At 37.7% G+C, this 21,567-nt stretch overlaps 1 long non-coding RNA gene across 1 annotated transcript in view; it reads left to right on the forward strand.

Annotated features, from left to right (window-relative positions):
• Window positions 1–729: 729 nt before the first annotated feature.
• The window catches only part of LOC105481921 (uncharacterized), a 36,260-nt gene continuing 15,422 nt past the window's right edge, over window positions 730–21,567 (forward strand). Inside the window, exon 1 of the long non-coding RNA XR_011625373.1 lies at window positions 730–785. This is a non-coding gene — a long non-coding RNA (uncharacterized lncRNA). The remainder of the gene's footprint in view (window positions 786–21,567) is intronic.

A 21,567-nucleotide genomic window follows, 5' to 3' on the forward strand; every position in this document is an offset into this window, starting at 1 on the left:
CCTGTAGTCCGAGCTACTCAGGAGGCTGAGGCAGGAGAATGGCGTGAACCCGGGAGGCGGAGCTTGCAGTGAGCTGAGATCCAGCCACTAAATGATGTTAGGGAGGTGGGGTGATGTTTCCTATGGCTACTTCCTGTTGAAGAGGGATATTTTGTGGGGAACAATAGCTAGGGCTCCTGCTGGGGCCAGCTTAAGTGTCCTCAGAAGGAAAGGCATGTCCATGAGTGATTTCATTTGCATCACCATTTGGAGCTTCATAGCTTCTATATGAGAATAAATAATTTGGGTTATAGCATTGATTATAACAAGGCCCAAACATTAACACAATACATACAAGTAAAAGAAGTCCTACTAAAGGAGCTAACTGGATCCAAAAAAGAAGATCAAATCCTTTAAGAAGGGTTTGTAGCCAACTGGAATCAGAGCCCATATTTTATCTCAATCTTAATGATTCTAATTTGGTCCTTAAGCACCTGTAAGTTTTCTTCTACCTGATTAGAAGTGTTGATTCGGAAGCATCATGTCTCATTTAAGAATTCACAGGCACCCCCTACATTGTCCATAATGAGATCAAGAATTCACCTATACTGCATTACCACAGTCGCTTGAGAATCTATAGATTTTGCTGGGCTTCCATGGCTCCTACTGTTGCCTTTCACCCTCATTGCATCATAATAGTGATATTAAGTATTAATCTTTCAAGGAGAAAAATACTGGCAAACAAATATAGCCCTCTATCTATAGAATTCTTCATCTATGGTTTTTCTAATATGTGATTGTCAAGGGTATGTCTTTCTAGTTCTCTCTCTCTGTTAAATCTCCATATGATGGTATAGAAATAAGTGATCTCCTGGTTCATTGTGTGTGAGAGATTGAACTCCCCAGAAAAGAGTCCAGATTGGGTATGTCACCAGATAGTGCTGCCATGTTTGTAGGGTTTAAAAATAATAAATCAGGGAACACTGCCACAATAGTGCATGTTCCCCTTCAGTGCCTGGGGTAGATTAAATGTATCCAGGAGCCACAGAGAAAGTAAACTTCCATTCCTTGAAGGGATGGTTCTGAGTTGTGGTTTGTGAGAGTTCCAGCTAGTTTTGGTCCAGGCATTGTAAGGTCAGGCTCTTACACCTAATGGGAGTATTTTTGGGATAGAGATATCGATACTCAGTATAGTTAATCATAATGCTGTTTGGAATTTTACATTCTAGTTGTGAAGAATCTTTTTGGCCAATGATATTTCAAAAGATCAGAGACAATATATCCTGGCTAGTATCTTAGGTAACCTCCTTACAGGGACTATCGATCCACAAATTTCCTGTTTGCCTGCAGATTTGTAGGTCACTATCAAATATTACACAAGGCTTAAGGATTCGATGTGTGGGCACGTTTAGAAAGATCCGTGAGTTATTTATTACCTGATAATAATGCTGGCAAGAGATGGCATCCCTACCCAAGGGTAACCATTCCAACAAGGAATCCCAACTGGGATGTTTGGTTAGATCATTAAAATTTTTCCATAGTTCTTCTAATGTTTTGGGTTACACATGTTCTTTCTTACCCTCCAGACCCCCATACTCTTAGCAATTATGAATGTGGTGTTGTAAGGTTAGATCATTAAAATTTTCCCACAGTTCTTCTAATGTTTTTGGTTTACACATGTTCTTTCTTACCCTCTAGGCTCCCGTGCTCTTAGCAATTATGAATGTGGTGTTGTAATATTTGAGGTCCCCCAGGTATGGTCCCTTCCCTCTGCTTTTAAAACAGAGGGAGTTATTCTGTTAACTTTACCCAGTGTAAGGGTGTGAGTCTTGAGTTTCTTTCATAAGGTGATATAAAAGGCAAGCTATCTCACTGTACTTGAGTATCCACAATATATGAAATCCTTTAATGCACAAGAGTCCTCCTAGCTGTTTGAGGGTTTTAGGAAGTGGAAACAAAGAGATGGGTTTAATTCTCTCCTTGTCTAATTCTCTGGTCCCTTCTAATAGGACTAGCCGTAGGTATTTTGCTGAAGTCTGAAAGAGCCGAGCCTTAGATTTTGAAATTTTAGATTCTTTGTCAGCTAAGAAATTAAGAAGACCCTTAATGCCTTCTTGAGAAGCTTCCTTGGTTGGGGCACAGAGGAACATATCATCTACATATTTTAAAACTTCAACCTGAGGATAAGAGAAACCAGAGGCATCTTTTTTAGGGCTTGTCTGAACAGGCTGTCTCAGAATCCCTGGGGCATTACAGTCCAGATTAATGGGTGGTTTGACTGGGGGAATCTTCAAATGCAAACATATATGAGGATTTAGGATACAATGGTATATAGAAAAAGGCATCCTTCAGGTCCAAAACAACTGAGCCACTTAGTTCCCTCAGGTATTTGAGATGGCAGGGTATAAAGATTGGGAACTACCAGAGGAATTGGACAACATTCTTATTAATGAGATAGAGGTCTTGAACTAGTCTCCATTCCCCCATTGGGTTTTTGCACCCTTAATATTGTGGTGTTGCAGGGACTGTTGCATGGTCTGAGACCTTGTGTTCTTAAGTTATTAATAATAGCTTCTAGCCTTTTTTCTACCTTCTGGTTTTAGGAGATATTGCTTCTGGTTAGGGACAAAGGTAGGGGCTTTAAGGTGGATCTAGGCTGTCATAGCTGTTACAGCTCAGCCAGTTCTTCATTGGGTTTCCCAAACCTCCAGGTTAATGTTGGTTTCCACCAGAGGGAGACAAAGCATTTTTCCTGGAGCCACAAGGATGGTGGCTCCCATACAGCTAGAATATCTCTACATGGCAAGGAAGTTGGACTTCAGGCATGATTAAAAAGGCATGAGTAAACAGCAGTTCCCCCCCCCCCCAACTACAACTGAGGGACCGAAATAAATATTGGGTTAAGGGCTCTCCTGAGATGCCCATCATCATTATGTTATGGGAGAAAAGAGAACTGAAAGACTTGCTCCAGTGTCCAAAAAAAAGGTTACCTTCTTCTCTTCCAACTCCAGAATCACCCAGGGCTCCTGAATAGTGATGGCAGTCTGAGCCATTGGAAGTGGAGAATTAAGCCCTGGGACCCATCAGTCCTGCAAGACAATTTGTGAGTCTGGTCCTCGATCTGGTGGCCTATGTCCCAGGGACAGTCTGCCTTCTGGTTGTCTCCACCACAGGATGTACAGGGTTAAGATGGGGTCCTTTTAGTGCCTTGGCAATCCTTCCTAAAGTGCCCTGACTTGCCATGCTGGTAGCAATTAACAGGTCATCCTTAGGGATCCTCAATTTTATAGGCCTGCAATGCAGTCACTAGAGCCTCTGTCCATTTTTGTGCTTCCTCTTCTCCTGGGCCTCCTCCTGGTTCCTATTTTGGAAGACTGGAGTGGCCATATTAGGAAGTTCTCTCAGATGCTCTCTGGTTCCATGTTCTGTTTCTGTAACTTTTTCTGATATCAAGAGTTGCCTGAGTAATAAACTTGTCTTTGAAAATTAGCTGTTCCTCAACCAAATCAGAATAAAGAGAGGTGTGTTTTGCTAAAGCTTCTCTCATCCTCTCTAAAAAGGTTGAGGCATTTTCATCTAGTTTCTGATCTAGCGTGAAAAGCTTGAAGTAATTAACAAGTTTTGCTCTGGACCTCCTCCATAAGCTCTCTACTCTCTAGTATGCACGTCTAAAAATGGTTTCTCTTCCACTCATGAGAAATGGTTTCTCATCCCTGTGGGATCACAGGGGTTCCAATTAAGGTTTTCCAGGGGCACTGCCTCTCTTTCCATTGGGTATGTGGTTTCTAGTTCTTTCTCACCTTCCTCTTTTCTCAACTAGTGATAGGAGAAATATTGTTGGTCTCCAAATTCCTCTGCTGCCTGCAGGGCTGCCTATCTCTCAGCAGCAGTTAGTGTTTGATTTAGGAGCAACATAACATCTCTCTATGTAACTCAGACTCTTGGGTTAGGTTTTGGAAAGCCTCCATATATTGATTGGTGTGATAAGACAACTTGCCTAAGTCTTGCTTTATTCTTCTAAGGTCCTGCAATGAAAAGGGAACTTGGACCCTGGTGGTACCATGTCCATCAGACATTTCCTGTAGGCATAACAATGAAGTCAGGTGTTTCTTGGGTGGTAGAGCTGGTGAAACTGATGACATGGCTAGAGAAGTTCCAGGAAGGGGGCTGTGAAGAAGGGCTGGAAGATCCAGGAGTTGCAGATGAGGGCAGAATCAATCCTACAATGTTGACAAAGATCCAGGTTGTCTCACAGGGCAAAGAAAGTTTGTACATAGGGGGTCTCAATCTAGTTATTAGAGAGTATTATAATTAACACTTCCCTCAGGATGCCAGGTGTCTTCATCCTACAGTTGGTAAGATGGCCATTCCCAAGTACAAAGAATGTGAAGTGCTTTCTGAGGGTCAAAGGAGTTTCACATTTTCAGAATGCATTTGAGAGCTGCACATGCTAAAAAAAGGTTTGTCTAGAAAGAGAGGGAAGAAAACGCATTCCTTAGTCTCCTTCCTCTTTTTGGAGTAACCCAGGGTGGAGAGAGAAAGACAGAGTGTCCCTTTCTCCTCTTTCCCTCCCTGTGACCTCTGGGTCCCAGTGACCATTACAAGCTCTGTTCATGGATGCAAGTGTGACCTTTACCCATGGATCCAGAGGAGTCAATTGGTAGGACTAGTAATGCCCACCTGATCAATGCCCTAGATTTCTGCTGGTGGTTTCTCATTGGTTTCCTAGATACTTTTGAACTATAAGACTCCCAAGTTTCCCTACATGGGGCTTGCAAGAGGTTATGCCACAGTTGTATTTGGGCAAGACTCTTTAATGGAGGGAGTGTCTTAACCTTATTCTTACTTCCTCTAATGACAGCTCAGGTAAAGTTATGAATTCCTAGAGAATGAGGCCAATTAACTGCTAGACATGGAATTCCCTTTGTATTCAAGTGCCAGTGGAACTGGATATACAACAGGTGCCTCAAAAGAACATAAGGCCTGAATGGCTGTTCTTCCTGTGATGGGCACTGCACTGAGACTAAAATTGTCTCTCAAGGGTGGCTTCCTCCTGAGGTTTGAAGGTGGAATTTTGCTGTTTACAGATGGGGCATGGAGCCTGGAACCTAATAGAGGAATGTAAGAGAGAGAGAAATTACAGAACTAGAGGCATTGGACAAAGGGCTGATAAGGCCCTCTAAGGAAAGAAACCCCATGTCTCCAAGTACCTTGGTAAAGTTTGAAATGTTAAGTTGTAACTTTGTCTCCAAATATTTTCCAGGCAGAGGTTGAAAAGAGAGATATGGGGCTTTATAGTCTGTTCCAATAGTATGCCTCCCAATAAAATTAATTTGTCTAATAGATAAACTGTTTAAATTCATTGGGCAATGCTGAGTTCTTATATGGAGGAAAAAAAAAAATCGACCTAAATGGAGAGGAGAGTATTCACTCAGGATGAAATATTCCCTTATACAATGCTATAAATATATATCGCTGGGGCAAAAAGGTCTTTACTCAGCAAAAACTTAGACTGAAATATTGAAATCCTGCTCTCTGAAGAAAATTACAAAAACAGCAATTATTTGTGTTATAATTCTGATTACTAAGGTGTTTGCTGACTCTACCCTGGAAGATTATGTTCCTGGGCTGCAAAAAAACACCCATATTATTGTATATAAAGAAGAAATAGGAGACACGATGGCTGTGAAGGAGACAATAAAAGAAAATGTAATAGGAAAGACTGGAACTCATGGTTCCAAAACGCTAATGGGCTGTCGTGGGCTGGAGTTAGTCCAGGGGCCTTTAGGTACACTGAAGGTAGTCTTGCCAGAAACTTTCAATTGCTCCAGTACCTCCTTCCAACCCCACATGACAGCTAGATCATCCATGAAAGGAAATTGGATTGAAACAGAGCAAACATTCCCAACACCTGAGGGCAATGGGGGATTGACAAAGATCTCTCCATCAAGACTGTTGCTTGAGTCATGTAAGGCTGCTACCCATGCTATCTGCTTTTAACTGGCTTAAGGGGGCTCAATATTTTGTTTAATCTTACTTAAAAAACTGTGGACTAGATGCCTCAGAAATGAAAGTAAAGAATGGGAGGTCTGCTATTACACTCCCTTCTGATGAATTTCAGTGAACATGCCAAGAATGTTGCATCTTTTTCACTCCTGTTGTCAGATAAAGTGCTGTAGCTGTTTAACTCCCCTTGCTGGTGAGTTCTGAGTTCTTGTACCAAAACTAAGAAGAATAATGCACATAGACACTGAAAGTGAATAAGGCAGTATTGGATTTAGTAAGTGACAGAAAAGCTCTCAGCAATGAGGAGGGCCCAAAAGAGGGTTGCCAGATATGATTCTGAGTCTGGAGTTTTTAATGGACTGGAAGTGGAAGAGTTTGCTTACTGGTCTGCGGGCCATCTTGGAAAAAGCACCACTCAGAAAGATTTATGATAGTGTGACAAACCAATTAGAGGGAGAGGTGAAGGCTTGGCCTGGGACCAATCAGGGACTGAAGTGGAAGCTTGGCCTGGGTCCTTGATCTGGGACAAATCAGGAGCTGAAGTGATGACTCATCCTATATAAATGAAGACTCTACCCAGAGCCAATCACAGAAAGGTAGGCATATGTGATATAGGTGAAAACTAAAAGACTAAGAGCGCCAAGGAGAGAGAAATGTGTCTAAAAACAAAGTGAAAGTTGTTAATCTGTGTTCACAAAGTAAGCATTTCCATTCAAGGATGTGGGCTCTTTCCTATCTGAGGCCTGCACTCTGGTTTTCAGGCTGTTCTTTGTTTGAAGGAGTTTTACCAAGGACCCACCCTAACTGCTTGCCTGACTAGTTCCTTCCTTCCTTCACCCTTAATTGGGTATTCTTTGTTTCACATTTATTATAAGTATTACTAATTTTGAGAAGTGAATAATTTTACTAATCAATTAATTTAAAGTATTAAGACTATACTTCTAGAAAGTGGTTGTGGCTGCATTTTGGTCATTTGAGGTTCATACTTACACTAAATCAAAATAGTGAGCATCAAAACACTAAATCAAAATAGTGAGCATGAATAGAGAATATTTTTCCTAATCTATTGATTTACTTTCATATCAATATCTATAGGGTTTTCAAATTGGATCATTCAAGTAAATGAGGCAATGAAACTTTAATTATACAAGAAGGATTTCTTGAATATACAGTCGTGTATGATCATACATTAGAACCCTGTTTATTAGAGCATTTAATTTAAATTCTACAATTGTTTTAATGCCAGAAACATGAATGAAGCATTTCAAAATTTTGTTTATGGATTCAAGACTCAGAAATATAACCTTTGTAAAATAAGTATTTGTTTGATTGAGTATAATTCTTAACCTTGTGTTTTTAATCTCATTGTGATAACTTTGTAAACGTACATTCTTAAAGTGTGAAATACAGAAATAAAACTAGCAGAATAAAATGGGACAAAAATATAAATCTTCTCCTTGCTCCCCAGGTATGTAAAAATTCTCATGATATTCCCAATCAAGTCAGTTGAGTTTTGCCAAAAGTGCATCCTTTCTTAGTTATGCCCCTGAAAAATACATTGCTTTTTATCCCTAATAAACTCTAACAACCAATGACAAGAAAAATAATGCTTAACTACCCCAAAATGTACAGCAATAGAACACTTAACTAGTACCATGGGAGAGAATGTAATTCAATAATGACTTTAGACAAAATAATAATGGACTAATGATATAATAATATAATTTTGGTATCTACATAAAACATTTTGAAAATAAAGAACTTAAGCAAAAGATATTACAAAAATAATAAGATTTGGGGACACTGATCATGGTTTTATTTCTTACTCATATTGAAATTTGAGATTTTAGAAAAAAATTGCAATGTGCAATTGAACAGTTGGTTAATTAGAGGGTGAAGATGAAAAATATTTAGTAGACCATATTTTGACTTAATGTAGCAAAATGATAACTTCCTGGAAAAGGATAAAGAACGTTCAGAAAGACCTGAGATAATTCATTTTGCAAAATACACTTTCAAACAAATAAAATGACTTTGAATCTTTTCTTATGATTTTAAAAATCTCAAAATATATGACATTCAGGAGCAAACAAAAATACAATTTAAGTAAATTTAAAAGGTAGCGTTTTTCTATAAATTTGAGGTGAGCAGAGAGACAAAGTTACCTTCAAAAGCATCAGGAGTGTTTAAACAATGAAACAGACATTGCCTGATTGAAGGAGGCTAATTAAACATGACAACTCAGTGTAAGGTAGTAGCCTGGTCGGTATTCTGGAACAGAAAAAAATAAAGTTGTGGAAAAACTGATACAATCCAAGTAGAGTCAATAGTTTGATAGTATTTCACTGATATGAAATCCTTATTTTGACAAATTTCCCATGGCTATGAAAGACATTAATATTTAGAAATCTTAGATGAAGAATATTTGGGTGATCTTTGTGCTCTAGTTTTTACTTTTTTGAAAACCAAATTTATTTCACCATGAAAAGTTTTATATAAAAATGCTCTGAAACAACAACAACAAAAAATTGCATAACTGTTTGTGTGTGTGTGTCTATCTGGACAATCATTCTGTTTTATTAATATATATATATTCTTATCAATTTTAATTCTCTTATTGATATGAATAAATCTCTCTCTTGAACACTGTAGCTAAATCAGGTTGTATAAATCTTTTAACTATAATCATCCATTGTAAAATCATTTTGGCTACTTTGTATTTTTATATCAAATTTTCTTATTAATGTTTACCAAAAAAATGAAATAAAAATCTTACTGGGATATTGAGATTACTCCAATTTTAGAAATTAATTTAGAATAATTGGTATTTTTAAAGTTTGGTTATTTCAATCCTTCGACATATATTCATTAATGGGTAGTATAAAGAAAATGTGGTGTGTGTATATGCAAACATACACATACACACACACACAGACATAACTACTTAGCCATAAAAAAGACTGAAGTTATATGTTTTGCACCAACATGGATGGATCTGAAGGCTATTGTCTCAAGTAAAATAACTCAAAAGGAGTCCAAACTAATAATACAGTAGTAATAACTACAATGTGTGCCTATGCGCCCCTAGTGGAAGCATTTTCACCAGCTCCCACCACTAGGAACAGAATCCCAGACATCTGATTCAGCAAAGTCTAAGGATTTATGGTTTTAAAACAAACAAAAATTCCCCAATTGCTTCACTAAATTATTGGTTTATATGTTACTGTTAGAAACACCACACATACTATGTTTGGATTCCATGTTAATAGAACATCATATATTGGATATTGGAGAAGTGTAAATAGTGGTTCTTTAAGGATATCACTCCAATCCATCAGGGGGATTTATCTAAGCTAATAGTGCCTTCTATTGTTTTAATAAGACTATTGCTTCTGGATGGTGATGACTAGACTAGAAAAGCTTGATCCCTTGTCATGAGTCCATTGTTATACCTCCTTTTGAAAAATACATCTCTTGGTCAGCAGCAATGTTTTTAGAGCTCTCATGGTGGGAAGGCAGGCATTTTTTCGTGACATGAATTATTATACCACCACTAAAATAGCCAAGAGGAACTGACTTACATTCCTAGGAAAAGTTATCTTGTCTATATACATAAGAACGTCCTTTGTGGTGATGCACTGTAATGGACATAAATGAAAAACACAAAGATTTCTCACTTTATATCTACACATAGTTTTATCCACAGCCTTTTCCCCAAAACGTTCTTGCATTTAGTCTTCTAAATTTGCTGCTTTCAGACCCTTAACTAACCAGCCATCCATTTCCCACAATAACAGCCTATGAACATGCTTGCCTCAGACCATTTCACCTTCCATAAAAAGTGATTGAACAAGTTTTCTGCTCACACTTCTGCCATTAGGTGAATTTATATTTCACCAACATCTTTCTGAGCCACCTCTGAGTTGGTTTGTAGTGCAGCAAGTCGCCTTCAATTTTCACTTAGTGAAAATTTCACAATTTTCACTTAGTGAAAATTTCACAATTTTCACTTATATCATAGTGGCACAACCCTTCTGTTAACTGACCTCTTTTTCTTCCCCTGGCAGTTAGTTTAAGAGAAGACTACTGTTCTTCTACTTTAATCCCTATGTGCAATTTAAGAAAAATACATTGGTGTAATACAGGACATAGGTGTGAATAAAGTGTACATGTTTGGGCCTCACCTCAAATGCGCAATTTTTGGAGCATGATATATTGCCGTTGCACTTCTGTGAATGTATGCCTCAGTGACTCTGATAATATCAATCTAGTTAGAAAGCATTCCATTCACAAATTAATTTGATGTCCCATTTTCAGCAACCAGACTTTGTTAGGGCTCAATAACATTTCAGAAACTGCTTTTTTTTTTTTTTTTTGTCAAATGAACATTACCATTGTACAGTAGGTATATTTCTGCTTTTAGATTTTAAGCATTCTTCCATTGGAGTTGGCTTTGGACTCTACACAGCATTCTTTTTCACTACAGGTTTCTTTAGCTCCATTGGACCTGCTTTGTGATATGACTGATATGGTAAGACATATGCCCCATTATCTTTGCTCTAGATTTCACTAGAAATTGTGCTTTCCTCTAAGTCAGATGACAAACTAATCAGAAGAATATTTCTATCTGCGATATATATTGTTTTCCTAAATCCAAAATGTCTAAACAAGGTTTATACCACTTAGATTGTGAAAGGGAGTGCAGCAGTGTGCCTTTCACTTAAGGCAGAAATCCTGGCAGGACTCAGGCTATTGGGTCCATAATCATTTCATTAGGTGACAGGTCTGTCAATCCTCAAATCTGCATAGAGTTTATTCTTAACCGTTTGGTCTGTATGTGTAATTCTAGAACATACAGAGTAGTTACTGCTTCCTCCTAATTCTACTATGTAATGGCATAATGTTATTAATATAGTGTATCAGCTTATATTTTCTGAAATATTCAAGACTAGAAATTTTCCAGAAGACTATATTTTTACAAAAGATAAATGTTAACAATTCTTAATAAGGCAATGAATGCATGTTGCTGTGTATCTCATTATAAAAATAACTGGTTTACAGGTGGTCATGGTGGCTCACTCCTGTAATCCCAGCCATTTGAGATGCTGAGGCAGGTGGATCACTTGAGCCCAGGAGTTTGAGACCAGTCTGCGCAACATTGTGAAACCCTGTCTCTACTAAAAAATACACAGAAAGGTTACCTGGGTATGGTGGTGCACACCTATAGTTGAGAGTTGGGGTAGGAGAATCACCTGAACCCAGGATATCAAGACTACAGTGAGCAGTAATCTCACTGTTGCACTCCAACTTTGGATATGGCGAGATGCTCTCTCCCTCTCAAAAAAAAAAAAAAAAATACTGGTTTTATTCTCTTTACTTATGGGCATAATAATAATGATAAAAATTCCTGTTTATTAGCCACATATAAAGTGGCAGTGACATTCACCCAACACAACAGCAACTGATGCTGGAACTACCTTATATTAGTTTTGGTAGTTGGTCATCATTCTCCATATTTCATCCAGCTTTTCAGAATCCAGACAAGTGATTTAAATGGTTATATGTTAGGAAATCTACATTGGAGGTTTTGGCGGATTTGCCAGTGTCTGTATTTTCTAATTGGATTCAGTAATGCATCTAATGTGCTATCTTGGCTGAGGCAGGAAGGCACATCAGGGGCTTATATTTGTGCTTTTCTGTAAAATTAATTCTCATTTCATTTTAGAAAAACAACATGAAAGTTCTGAAAGCTGAGCTGTCTACTGACAATTATTACATTTGTCTTGCCACTGAAGGTTAACTACTACCCTCTAACCTATGCTTTTCTGGAATCTTATCTTTCCTATTTATGTGATATTTGACTAGTCCCAAAGAAGCAATTCTTACCATCCCACTAGCTTAAGCAGTAACAAACAATCAACTTAAGATAATACTGTAATGTAACACACTCATGTTGTCTTAAGTACTAAGTTTGTGGTAATTTTTAGTGTACCATTAGAAAACTAATTTATCTCCTCCTTGGCTACCACAGTAGTGAAGCAAGAGGCTAAAGTAGGTGCTGTCTGCACAGTACTTGTGTCACACTGAGGAACCCTAACTTTAAGAAACTCACCCTTTTATATTGGACAAAAGCAAATAATTTCTTCCTTTATTCTAGAGGGACAACATCTTTCTATATGCCTAGGCATTTTTGAATATAAAGATCCTTGTGATACTGGGAAGCCAAGCCCCAAAACGGGGACTTAGCGCAGGAGGTTTCTTGGCTCTGCCCAGAAAATAATCAAGAGTGGGCTGGTAGTGTGAGACAGCAATGCTTATTGAAACAGTAGTGTACAGAAGTAGCAGAGATACTTTGTTTCGCAGATCAGGACTACTCTATAGGCAGTGTGCCCACAGTAGCAGCTCAGGGACAATTCTGCAGTCATATTTATATCCGCCTTTAATTACATGAAAATTAAGAGGAAGATTTTGCAGAAATTTATAGAAAAAGAATGGTAACTTCTAGATTATTGGGTTAATGTCACAGAAAGGGGTACTAACTTCCAGGTGTTGCCATGAAAATGATGAACTGACATGGCACTGGTTGACATACCTTATCGAGAAGGTGTGTTTGCCACTTCCCTGTTTCAGTTAGTCTTCAACTTGGTCAAGTACAAACCCCATCTATGGTGTTGAGTCTTGCCTCCTACTTTACTTTAAAATGTAGTCTTGAACAAAAATACCCAAGACCTTCTCTGCACACACAATGTACAAACACATGATACACTTTTCTCACAGCAGAAGTGATCTCTGGCCTCTGCAGGGAACATATTCATATGGAGGGTCTCTGGTCCCACAAAATAACCTTAACTCCAACATGTCTATCTAATATATAATTGGAAACTTACTTTCATCATACTCTACCTTATTTGATATTCAGGTGGCACAAAGTGATCTATTTGTGAACTATTGATTTAGTGTCATTATGAAGATATTGCTTATTGGAAAAGAATCCAAGTATATATGAAGTATGCTGATTTGTTTTCATTGTTTCAAATCTGTCACTGATTTATTATGTTTTTGATTTATTATGTGTTATTATTATGTTTATCATGGTTTTTTTTTCCCTTAGGGTAACTTTGAATGTTATATTGATTAAAAAAATACAATGAATATGTAGACATTATACGTCAAAAGGTAATTTCAACATAACTATTCATTATATACAGTTATATAATGTCTTACATAAAAAATCATTTTTTCCTGAAAATTGTATAAGTGACAGGAATAAATGTGATATAAGTTATCAGTTAAAATTATATACGTAGTTTTATTACATTTAACAGAATTTCAATTTGGAGGGAGGGTTTATATGATTTTATTTTTTTCTTAGCTTGAAAATATATTTTTCTTTTTTCTTTTTTTTTTTTTTTTTTTGGAGATGGAGTCTCACTTTGTTGCCCAGGCTGGAGTGCAGTGGCACAACCTCCGGCTCCCTGGTTCAAGCGATTCTGGTGCCTCATCCCAAGTAGCTGGAACTACAGGCGTGCGTCACCATGCCTGGCTAATTTTTTTGTATTTTCAGTAGAGATGGGGTTTTGCCATGTTGGCCAGACTGTTCTCAAACTCCTGACCTCAGGTGATTCACCCACATTGGCCTCCCAAAGTGCTGGTGTACAGACGTGAGCCACCACATCTTGTCCTAGATTTAAATCTTTGTTTGGCATAGAATATTTCTAACTTTTAAATAAGTACTAAATTTCAGGAAAACAAACTTTGACTTAATAAGGTAGTTTTGAAAAGACGTTTTGTCCCAGGAGGAAGGGAGTGCTTCACCTCAACCTCTTCATACTGTAATAAACTGGAAGATTTCCATTTGGAAGGCCCCTCAGAGTCAGGCCTTCAATACGACTAATCTCTTTTTGTCTTCTTTCCTATTTTATAAAACTTTCAGAAACAAAACAGACAAAATTTTGTGATGAAGAATATCACAGCTGCCACACAGGCCAGCAGAATGAAATCACATCCAAAGAGTGATACTGAAATCAGAAGGGGTCATGAGCTGTAGCCCAAATGTGTTTGACTCCTTTGTGGCATGTTACAAACTTGATCAAAAAGATTGCTGGATTTAGGGGCTTCATGGGCTGATCATGATGAATTACGGAAAAAAAATTTATAGCATTCTCTTTAGAAATAGGAATTGACATGGGTTTGGCTCTGTCCCCACCCAAATCTCATAAGGGGCTTTACCCTGGCCTTCACTCATCTTTCTCACTCTTGCCTCCATGGGAAGAAGGAAATGTTTGCTGTCCCTCCAACATGACTGTAAGTTTTCTGAGGCCTCTCCAGCTATATTAGTTCATTTTCACAGTGTTTATAAAGATATACCCAAGACTGAGGGAAAAAAAAGTTTTAATTGGTCTTACAATTTCACATGGCTGGGGAGGCCTCTGAATCATGGTGGAAAGTGAAAGACACTTTTTACATGGTAGTAGCAAGGGAAAATGAGGAAAAGGGAAAATGAGGAAGATGCAAAAACGGAAACTCCTGATAAAACCATCAGATCTTGTGAGACTTATTCCCCACCATGAGAAGAATATGGGGGAAACTGCTCCCATGACTTGAATAATCTCCCACCGTGTCCCTCCCACAACACATGAGAATTATGGGAGTAAAATTCAAGATGAGATTTGGGTTGGGACACAGAGCCAAACCATATCATCCTACCCTAACCCCTCCAAATCTCATGTCCTCACATTTCAAAACCAATCATGCCTTCCCAACAGTCCCCCAAAGTCTTAACTTATTTCAGCATTAACCCAAAAGTTTACAGTTAAAAGTCTCATCTGGGACAAGGCAAGTCCCTTCTGACTATGAGCCTGTAAAATCAAAAGCAGGCTAGTTACTTCCTAGATGCAATGGAGGTACAGGTATTGGGTAAATGCAGCCATTCCAAGTGGGAGAAGTTGGCCAAAACAAAGGAGTTACAGGGTCCACATGAGTCAGAAATCCAGCGAGGTAGTCAAATTTTAAAGTTCCGAAATGATCTCCTTTGACACCAGGTCTCACATTCAGGTCACACTGTTGTGAGGGGTGTATTCTCATGGTCTTGGGCAGCTCTGCCTCTGTTGCTTTTCAAGGTACAGCCTGCCTCCAGGCTGCTTTCTTGGGCTGGAATTGAGTGTCTGTTGCTTTTTCAGGCACACAGTACAACCTGTAGTTGGATCTACCATTCTGGAGTCTGGAGGACTGTGGCCCTCTTTTCACAGCTTCACTTGGCAGTGTCCTAGTAGGGGCTCTGTATGGGGGCTCCAAGCCCACATTTCCCTTCTGCACTACCCTAGCAGAGGTTCTCCATGAGAGCTTCTGTGCACCTGCAGGCTCAACACCACATGGAAGCTGCCAAGGCTTGGGGCTTGCACCCTCTCAACCTACAGCCAGAGCACTACATTATCGCCTTTCAGCCATGGCTGTAGTGGCTGAGACGCAGAGCACCAAGTCCCTAGACTGCATATAGTATGGAAACCCTGGGCTCTGCCACAAAACCATTTTTTTCCTCCTAAGATCTATGGGTCTGTGATGGGAGAGGCTGGCACAAAGGTCTCTGACATGTCCTGAAGATATTTTCCATTTTATTTGGGATTAACAATCAGCTCTTCATTACTTATGCAAATATCTGCAGTTGGTTTAAATTTCTCCTCAGAAAATGAGATTTTCTTTTCCATTGCATTATCAGACTGCAAATTTTCTGAACTTTTATGCTCTGATTTCCTTTTAAAACTGAATGCCTTTGACAGAACCCAAGACAAATCTTGAATACTTTGCTGGTTAGAAATTTCTTCTGCCAGTTACCTTAAATCATCTCTCTCAAGATGAAAGATTCACAAATCTCTACGGCAGGGACAAAATGCTACCAATCTCTGTCCTAAATGTAACGAGAGTCACCTTTGCTCTAGTTCCCAACAAGTTTCTTATCTCCATGTGAGACCACCTCAGCCTGCATTTCATTGTCCATATCATATCATTATCAGCATATTTATCAAAACCATTTAATAAGCCTGTAGGAAGTTCCAAACTTTCTCATATCTTTCTCTCTTCTGAGCCCACCAAACTGTTCCAGTCACTGCCTACTACCCAGTTCCAAAGTGGCTTCCACCTTTTCAGATATCTTTTGGGCAACACCCTACTCCTGGTATCAATTTACTGTATTTGCCTGTTTTCATGCTCCTGATAAAAACATACTGGAGACTGGAAAGAAAACAAGTTTATTTGGACTTACAGTTCCACATGGCTTGGGAGGCCTCAGGATCTTTACGAGAGGTGAAAGGCACTTCTTACATGGTGGCAGCAAGAGAAAATGAGGAAGATGCAAAAGTGGAAACCCCTGATAAAACCATCAGATCTCTTGAGACATATTCACTACCAGGAGAACAGTATGAGGGAAACTTTTCCCATGATTCAAATTATCTCCCAGTGGGTCCTTCTCACATGTGGAAATAATGGGAGTACAATTCAAGATGAAATTTGGATGGGACACAGAGCCAACCTATATCACCAGCCATATGGAACTGTGAGACAATTAAACTTCTTTTCTTTATAAATTACTCCATTTTGGGTTTTTTTCTTTATTAGCAGTGTGAGAATGGACCAATACAGTAAATTGGTAATAGTAAAGTAAGGAGTTGCTGTAAGGATACCAGAAAATGTAGAAACAACTTTGTAACTGGGTAAAAGGCAGAGGTTTGAACAGTTTGGAGGGATCAGAAGAAGAGAGAAAAATGTGAGAAATTTTGCAGCTTCCTGGACACTTGCAGGGCTCAGAAGATAGAAAGATGTGGGAAGGTTTGGAAGTTCTCAGAGACTTGTTGAATGGCTTTGACCAAATTGCTGATAGAGATATAAACAATGAAGTCCAGGCTGCAGTGCTCTCAGATGAAGATGAAGAACTTGTTTGGAACTGGAGTAAAGGTCACTCTTGCTATGCAAGGAGACTGGCAGCATTTTGCCCCTGCTCTAGAGATCTGTGGAACTTTGAACTTGAGAGAGATGATTTAGAGTATCTGGTGGATAAAATTTATAAGCAGTGAAGCATTCAAGAGATGACAGAGCATAAAATTTTGGAAAACTTTCAGCCTGATGATGCAGTAGAAAAGAAAAGCCCATTTTTGTTGGTGGAGATAGTCAAGCCAGCTGCAGACATTTGCATAAGTAACAGAAACCAAATGCTAATCATCAAGACAAAGGTGTCCTGGGCATGTAATGTAAGAGACCTTTCCTCTGACATGGCAATCCCTCTCATTACAAGCCCTGAGGCCTAGGAGGAAATCATAATTTCATGAGCAGGGCCCAGGGTCCCATTGTTTTGTGCAGTCTTGAGATTTTGTGCCTTGCATCCTAGCTGCTCCAGTGATACCTGAAAAGGGTCAAGGTACAACTCAGGTCATGGCTTCAGAGGGTGCAAGCCCCAAGTCTTGGCATTTCCCACATGATGTTAAGCCTGCAGGTGCAGAGAAGTCAAGAATTGTGGTTTGGGAACCTCTGCTTAGATTTCAGAGGACATATGCAAATGCATGAATGTTCAGGCAAGTACAAGGGCAGAGCCCTCATGGAGAACCTTTGCTCAGGCAGTATAGAAGCAAAATGTGGGGTCAGAGCCCCCAATAGGGCACTACTTAGTTGAGCTGTGAGAAAAAAAGTCATCCTTCTCCAGACCTCAGAATGGTAGATGCACCAACAGCTTGCACTATGTGTCTGGAAAAGCTACGTTGAGTTTGAACTGAACGCAAGTTGTGAAAACAGCTAGTGGGCAGGGGGTCGGGGGTTGCAATTAACACTAGAGCTGCCCAAGGCCATGAGATTCCACCTCTTGCATTAGCATGACCTGGATGTGAGATATAGAGTAAACGGAGATCACACTGGAACTTTGAGGTCTAATGACTACCTTATTGGATTTTGGAATTGCATGATGCTTGTAGCGCATTTGTTTTGTCCAATTTCTCCCATTTGAAAAGGGTGTATTTATTCAATGCCAGTATCCTCTTTGTATCTAGGAAGTAACTAGCTTGTTTTTGATTTTACAGGCTCATAGGAAGAAGGGACTTGCCTTGTCTGAGATGAGACTTTGGACTTTGACTTTTAGCTTAATACTGGAATGAATTAAGACTTTGGGGAACTGTTGGGAAGGCATGATTATGTTTTGAAACATGAGGACATGAGATTTGGTAGGGGTCAGTGGGGTAATAATATGGTTTGGCTGTGTCCCCACCCAAATCTTATTTTAAATTGTCCCCATGTGTCATTTGAGGGACCTGGTTGGAGACAATTGAATCATTGGGGCAGTTATCCTCATGCTGTTCTCATGAAAGACAGTGAGTTCTCACAAGATCTGATGGTTTTATAAGGGGCTTTTCCCCATCTTTGCTAATCCGCCTCTCTCCTGCTGCCATGTGACGAAAGATGTGTTTGCTTCCCCTTCCACCATGATTGTAAGTTTCTTGAGGCCCCTTCAGCCATGCAAAACTGTAAGTTAATTAAATCCCTTTTCTTTATAAATTACTCTGTATTGGGTATATCTTTATTAGCAGCATGAGAATGGACTAATACAGGATCATCAATGAATATCTTTAAACCATTGAGCAAATCTATACTTGACATGGTGGTCAAGTCCACTCTAAAGGCTGATCCCTTGGCCTTCATGTAAACAATGTTAGAATTTTAAGTTTTAGTGTTTATAGTTTGATTATGCATAAAAAACTGACCAAATTTTTGCTATCGAGAATAGAGCAAAATATCAATACAAGTTTAAACATTATATACTTTACATATGTTAATCTTTTGATTTAACATTAAACCATTGGGACTTCTAACAGTCTGTATAATATGATTTCTCAATTCATCTATCTTTAAAAAGACCTTTAATGAGTATGTAGCCTTGATAATGAAATTCAGAATATCATAAAAATACTAACATTTTCAAGTTTGAACTATAACGCTGATGCTATGGGTTTCACAGAGAACCAACTGTCTATTCCTGCTTTAGGGACACAGGTTGCAGTCAGATTTCCTCCAAAGGACACATCTTGAAAAGTTGTGTAATAGTTTGTAAATTGCAAAGAACTTAAATGGTGAAAAAAAAACTTGTTACTTTGAAAAATTAGAGAAGTTATTTAAAATTTCAAATAGATATGTAAATTCATATATCATGTGCATATAAATAAACATGTGCCTATGAATACATACATATAAGTCCTTCATTCAAAAACTATACTCAGTATCCATGCAAACACACTTTATCAACTTATTATTATTATTATTTTTACCTACACAAAAGATCAGTAAAAGCAAATTCAGATACAGATTTCTTGTTGATGTTAGGGAGAAATAGGCACGAAAACAAGTATCAAAAAAGAGTTACCGGTGAAACCCCGTCTCTACTAAAAATACAAAAAATTAACCGGGCGCGGTTGTGGGCGCCTGTAGTCCCAGCTACTCGGGAGGCTGAGGCAGGAGAATGGCGTGAACCCGGGAGGCGGAGCTTGCAGTGAGCCGAGATCACGCCACTGCACTCCAGCCTGGGCTGGGCGACAGAGCGAGACTCCGTCTCAAAAAAAAAAAAAAAAAAAAAAAAGAGTTACATGGAAAAAAATTATTCCAACAACCACACCAAGTACAATAATAATTTAGAGAAAGTAATTTGCTCTCAGGTAATGTAAAGATGATAATAAATTTTCATTTAATATTTAAGGACATTTTCAATCAAATCTAAATTTAGACTAATTTTCTTTCATTAAAAATTTATAAAATATAAACGTGTCATAGTTTATTCAAAAAAATGTTTACTTTACATGCCTAATAACCCATTCACTTGAAACATAAACATTTATATATTTAAATTTTCATTTTTTTCTGTGTACAAGTTGATTTATATATGTAGGAATGTAATTTAGAAATAATATTATATGCTTAATCTATGTCATTTACTCAAAATTACCAAAACTATTTCATTCTTCTTAATTTGCACCACTCTCAGCTTTTTAAAATGTCTTCTTGTCAACAAAACATTTACTTTTCTCTTGGTTCTTCATATTTTTGCCATAACTTAGACAAATATCTAAAAGAATATTGCTAAAATATATCCCTGTAATTTTTAAAATTTATTTATGAAACTGTTTATTTTGTAGGTTGATGGAACACTTTTTGTATTTAGAAATTGAAAGGCAAAATAATATGTGTGTTATATTTTCCTGAATTACATTCCCACTAGCTATTGTCAATCTTAATAACAAAAGCAACTATAATTTTACACTGAACAGGTGTCTGATGTGTTCTGCAGAAGAATACTAGAGCTTTCCTTTCTGAAGTATAGGGAAAAAATAAAATAAGAATAACAAATGTTTTAATTTAGAGTCAGGTATCACTTTACCAATGCAGAAAAATATCTGACAGAAATCATGTTAAATATTAAAAACCCATATTCTAAATCAAATAACTTGTCATCTTTCTTGTAATTTATCACAATGTAATCAATTCATAAATTTGAATAAAATACATAGTACTTTCATTAAATGGAAGGAGAAATATAGCTATGATTATAAGTGAAAATAAAGTATAATTCAATGTTGCATCTCTTTCTAAGTAACTATATAGCCCAGTGTTGACAATCACTGGCATAGTTATGTGTTTCATATTTCCCAAAGCAACAGTAAATATAAGAAATAATGTTTAACATTAGAAGAAGTTAGTGATTAAAAGTAAAAAATACATTGTTTTCACCCTCTAGTTCTTTGTACATATTGTTTTTGCTTTGTAGGGGGATTTAAAATAGAGATACTTATTACTACATGTTTTTTACATCACCCTTTAAAAAGAACAAAGAAAAAAAAAAAAAACCAAGTCTGCCTTTAAAGACACTAAAATGTCCAGTGTATTACAAGCTGGCTTCCAGAATGTTTCTGTGCCTACTTGATGCCTCAAATCCTTTTAGCAAGAAGTATGTCCTTTTATTTAAAAATTAAGGATAAATGATTCAGATCAAAATATCTGCTTGATACAACTTTCAGAGTAATGTGCTTTCAAGTAAAATGCACTAGAAATAGGAGGATAAGAGAGCACAAACATTAGCTATCTTTAGTGATGCTGGAAAAAGAATGTATGATCTGAGATTATAGGTAAAGAGGACAGATACAATATTTTTGGCTTATGATAGATTTTTAAAAATTGTGCCCAAATGGACAAATAATAAATGTTTTTGTCATTTGAAGATGTGTATGATTTCATGAGAGATGGCTTTGTAATGTTTGCTTTTTAGTGTACATGTACAAATAACATGGCTAACATTGCATATAATTCATTCCTGAAGTTATCATTTCAGTACAGTATATTTTTACAGGGTAAATGTAAGGATATGCATAACTTTATAAAAGAAATATGCTTAAATGAAAATGATTATATTATACCTAACATTACTGTATCTATAGGTACCATATTTTACAGACTTTCAGAGATTCTATTAAGTACCTGAGCAGCAAAATCCCTGAACCGTATACACGAGATCACAATGAAGATAAATGTCTAGAAGACATTTCTAATTTAAACTAAGAAAAG

This window comes from Macaca nemestrina, chromosome 7, assembly GCF_043159975.1.
Source record: "Macaca nemestrina isolate mMacNem1 chromosome 7, mMacNem.hap1, whole genome shotgun sequence".
NCBI lineage: Eukaryota > Metazoa > Chordata > Mammalia > Primates > Cercopithecidae > Macaca > Macaca nemestrina.